The sequence below is a fragment of the Elephantulus edwardii genome, unplaced genomic scaffold (genome assembly GCF_000299155.1).
Source record: "Elephantulus edwardii isolate Elephantulus edwardi_28Jun2011 unplaced genomic scaffold, EleEdw1.0 scaffold00180, whole genome shotgun sequence".
NCBI lineage: Eukaryota > Metazoa > Chordata > Mammalia > Macroscelidea > Macroscelididae > Elephantulus > Elephantulus edwardii.
The window spans coordinates 1,953,907-1,959,050 of record NW_006399930.1 but is presented as its reverse complement, the minus strand read 5'-3'; the positions used below and the strand labels follow the sequence as shown (position 1 = coordinate 1,959,050).

At 40.1% G+C, this 5,144-nt stretch overlaps 1 pseudogene; it reads right to left on the bottom strand.

Moving 5' to 3' along the window:
* Positions 1-3,569: 3,569 nt before the first annotated feature.
* The window catches only part of LOC102873161, a 53,667-nt pseudogene continuing 52,092 nt past the window's right edge, over positions 3,570-5,144 (bottom strand).

Below are 5,144 nucleotides of genomic sequence, written 5' to 3'. Positions count from 1 at the left end.
CAAGATAGGATATTTGTCAGGTTCTTCATTGGAGACAGCAATTTGTGAAGTAGATTTGGTGGCCTACTGGTAACAAGCTGCACTGCCATTCCAAAGGCATCTGGTTCAAGTCCACCAGTTCCTTCTCAGGATAAAGATAGGTCATCTCTTCCTGTGGGATTTAATGCCTCTGAAAACCCATGGTAGGGTCAGCTATGAGTTGATTCCAACTCAAAAGTGTACGGACAACAACAGTATAGATGGAGAAGAGCCCAGATGTCACAGTGTTTAGTATTGTACTACTAACCTAAAGGTCAGTAGTTTGGACCCACCAGCCACTCTATAGAGGAAAGGTGTGCCAATCTGCTTCTATGAGGATGATAATCTAGGGTCCAGTTTTACTCTAACATAGTCCCTATGTGTCAAAATTGACTTACATGGATTGTTTTTCTTTTTGGTTGAGTCATATGGTATTTGAAGCCAAAGACTTGTCTGACAACATCCAAGCTGTCATTGTTGTTAGTTGCCATCAAGTCAAGTATGACTCCTAGCAACCCTATGAGCAACCTATCTGTACCCTTATCCCTTGCCATCCTGACAATCTCAGACATACGAGAGCCCATTGCCACAGTCACTGTGTCAACCTAGTTGGTTGAAGGTCTTTCTTTCGCATGATGTCCATGTCCAGAAAGAACCTTTGCTAGCAGCATGCCCAAAGTGTGTGAGTCAAAGAATCATCTTTGCCTCCAAGGAGCACTCTGCTGCTCCTTCTTCAAGAAATGTCTTTTGGAAAACATACAAAAGGAAATTTCAAGGAAGGATGGAAGGTCTAAAACTATGTTATGAGGAACTTCAACTGTATCATTATAGGATGCTGACCCTGTTTCTAATTGCTGTGATACCTTTGGGCTTTTTTTTTTCCCACACAAATGACTTTGTATTCTGCCAATACCCTTCAGAGAATCTGATAATGCCTTCTCAAGGTCCTTGTGCTTGGGTCTCTTAAAAATACTCATATGCATGTTGCTTCATGGAGATCTTGTGAGAAATTGCTTTTACCTTGATCTTCCTCAACATTTTAAAGAGGTAAACTTGTCTAACTCACAGCTAATCAACAATGGAACCAGAATACTAAGTGATATGAGAGGACTTTCCACTAGAAAGTAGAGCATCGATTTTGAAATGAGCAGCCTTTGTAGCTCTGTGGAAATGGTGCTATTCAGCTTTATGGGCTCTTTCCTAACAGTTGATCCCACTAGAGTTCTGTATTACAGGCCTAATGATTAACTTTTATCTTCAATAAGACTTTGAGGTAGTCAAGCCATCAAGGAGGAAATCTTGACTTTTGCCAACTGAAATAGAGATTTCTGCTTCTTAGCTATCAAATGTACAATAAAACCGAAGCCTAACCCAATACCAGTGAATCAAATCTGACTTAGGACAACACCATGAGTTGCAGAGTAGAATTGCTCTAAAGGGACTGTAATTTTATAGAACTTCTTTATAAGAATTTCAACAGTTCTTCAGCGATGTCACTGATTGGGTTCAGACAACCAGCCTTTACATTCATAGATGAGAGTAAACTCTTGGTTTTACCCAGGGACCATTGAGTAGAAACCAAATATTGTACACTTAAATGTGGTTGCCATTTTCCTTCTTTTTCAGTGGTTACTTGATTTTTTTATTTTGCCCTTTCTTAATAGAAGAAGCTTGCAAAGTATCTATAATCCTTCTTTTTCATAAAGTTATTTAAGAAAGGACTCACTAGACCACCAGAGCTCCCTCTGACTCACTGCCCTTGGGAATTGAATACAGTGCTGAATCCTATTCCCTCCTCAGATTTTATAACTCATCAGGTGTCTGAGGCAATAAATCGCACAGGAGGAGATTGCACATCTTTTCCCACTGAGCGGCTGGTGTGTTTAACTCTCCAGAGAGGCATGGCCTTTGGATCAGCAGTGTAACTGTCTATGGGCTATGCCAACAGAGCTCCCACCCAGATATTATTAGAGGTGTCCATTTTAGTTTAGAATATTTTCCTAGACTTCTATCTGTAAGCTTAGACTTTTTCTCCTCTTCGAGATTATTCCATTCAATGATACTGATTTCTACGTTCTTATGTATCTTAATTATTATGCTTTAAAGAGGATTTATTTTTATCTCTTATTCTGCATTTTAGCATCTTTTTCTCTCTTTTCTGGCTCTTTTCCTCAGTAGACAAACATGACTGCAGATGTTATAAACTGAGAAGCTCTGTAGTCTCTTTGGTAATTTTAACTTGTGCATAAGTTTCTGGCAAAGCCTTGTCTCTACAGATTTTGTTGCTTGTTTGAGAGATGTGTTTCTATATTATGAATATATTTATAATGTTTTCTGCTTGTCTACTGTAATTTATTCTTTGAAAATGCATGTATTTTTTTGCTTGAGCAGCTGTTTTCTAGAATGAAGATCTTAGTGAAGAGAACTTTAGGAAAGTGACACAGACACAGTTTTAAGCTTATACTTGAAAGAGAAAAAGATCATAGGTTTTATGCATGAACTGGATTTTTTAATTTGTTTTTTATTAATTATAATTTTCACATTATGCTATTATTGTAGTAGCACTTTTTAACATACTTTAAAAAATTATATTTTATGTTATATTACTATTACTATAGTAACACTTTTTGCCACTTCCCCCGTATTTCTTTTTTTTCTCATTATACTAGTTTATCTAAAAAATTTGAATACATTTTCAGACCAGCTTCTTCCAATGTCCCTCACTAACCCCGCCATCAAATTGTACAACCCCATGATTAATCCACTCACCGCACCCCCACCCCTGCACAACCTCAAATCAACCTCATTCCTCTGCTTCTACCCCCCTCTTGGATCTTCATACTCATTCTACAATAATGGTTGTATACAATATTTGTCCTAGTGGGACAGAGTCAGTTCACTCAGCATAATGCTCTCCAGTCCCTCGCAAGCTAGGTAATAATTTACAAAATCAACTGTGAAGGTCACGTGACTCTCAGCCATGCCATGTAGTATTCCATTGCATGAATTTGTCTAAGATTAAATTCTCTCCTGAAGGCTATTGTGTTCAGGTATGATTATTCCATTGAGGATGGAGGAAAAGGTCATGTCTCTGCAGAGGAGTTTCTGGGAGGCTCAAGCAATTAAACTGGTGGCTCATTGGTGAAAGGCTGGCAGTTGAAGTCCATCCAGAGACACCTTGGCAGAAAGGTCTGGCAGTCTACTTCAGGAAAACAAGCCACTTATAACCCTGGTGTGGTGGAGAGAGGGTTACCAGGAGTGAGGATCTACTTGAGATTAACTAGTGTTACCTCTTTTGGGTAGATATCTCCAAAAGAGATGTTTTCTCCTAATTATTTTGTTTTTAAATAAAGGTTTTGTGACAAGAAAACAGATATTGTGGTAATGTGAAAGGGATACTTTCTCTTGATGGCTCAGGAAAGTGGACATTATATTAAGAGGTGTGATGACTGCGAACTTTGTCTAGAAATATTATAAAGACCTTGGCAATGGGCTTGACCCTGAGGATGTATGAGATTTTTTTTAAAGTTTTGTGCTTTATTTGTTTAAATTCAGGCCTTGACTGCATATTTCCACAGTGGGTACAGGCGCCCTTTCGCTGCTGCTTCTTGGTCTTCAGGTTTTCCTCGTGCTTGTTGAGCCTTCGGCGCATAGCAAGTATTTTCTTGGGCCGCAGATGCAGAGGTTTGTACTTCTTGCCCTTATAGTATTTTCTGAGGTTCTCCATCTGAGTCTGGTTAACAACAGTGAGAACACGGGCAATGGATTTTCAGACAACTCGGATTTTGGAGAGCTTTGAAACCACACCGCCTGTCACTTCGGCGACGCGCAGCTGGGAAAGCTCCACTTTCAGATCGTCCAGGTGTTTCAACAGCTCCTCCCTCTTGCTGCGAAGGTCCCAACCCTTGATTTTGGCCACGGCTGAGCAATAGAACCTGGCTGCCACCTGATCCAACAAAAGAAAGAGAATTTTTTAATAGCAGAATTTGATAATTACCTCTGTATTATAACTGAATCTTCACTAAGACATTAAGAAATCCATTTATGATTCCATAACTTAGGACATCCTCAGATATGCTTAGCGTAGTGTCAGTAGTAGTGAGTGTTAAGCTCAGGGTAACTAGTCCCAGCAAAGTAGTGGTATTGCTCTAAAGCAACAGTGTCCAATTACATGAAGAAGTCAGCACATTTGATAAAGGATTGTGGGAAACTCACAGATATAACTGGAAAATTAGTAAGTCCATAGACTTCCTTGTCTATGGATTTGAGCCACAAAAAGAGGAAAGATATGGCTGAGAGTCACGTGACCTTCAAAGTTAGCCATTTCCAACTCCAAATTGACCTTATGTGCAACAGAACACAAGGCTTCCTGCCCTGTGTCATCCTCAGTATCGCTTCTGTGTTTGTGTCCATTGTTGTAGCCACTTAGTCAATATCTCTTTAAGGATATTCCTTTTTGCCTATCCTTGTAGCATGTTCAATCATTATCCTTGCTTCTTAATGATGATACCCAGGTTATACTTCTTCCAAGGCATATTCACTTGGCAGTTCACTTGATATAAAATAATCTTTGCCAACACCATAAATCAAAGGCATCAATTATTCTTTAGTTATATTTATTCATTATCCAACTTTCACAAGCACAATGAAAATTGAAAATACTACAGCTTAGGGTAGACACTTTAGTTCTCAAACATCTTTGTTCTTAAAGTAGAACTTCTTTGCTCACACTTTTCAGCTGATTGTTCAATGCAATATATAATTCAATTTCTTGACTAGGGTGTTTTGTGTGTGTGTGTGTGTTTATTCTAAGCAAATAAAAACATAGCATTGACTGTGGCCAAGTAAAAGAAAATCTGGACAACTTCAATATTTTCTCCATGTTTCAGTTTACTATGATATTCTTGAATCACCCAGTTTTAAGAACTGCAGCACGGGGGGAACGCACCCCGCCGCCCGCCAGACCGGGAACGCCGCTGCCAGCTGGGGGAATGCACCCCGCCGCCCACCGGGGGGAACGCACACAGCCGCCCGCCAGACCGGGGGAATGCCGCCGCCAGACCTGGGAACGCTGCGAGAGGGACCCGGAAGAGCCCCGGGAAGAGCAGCAGCCAGCCACCTGCCGC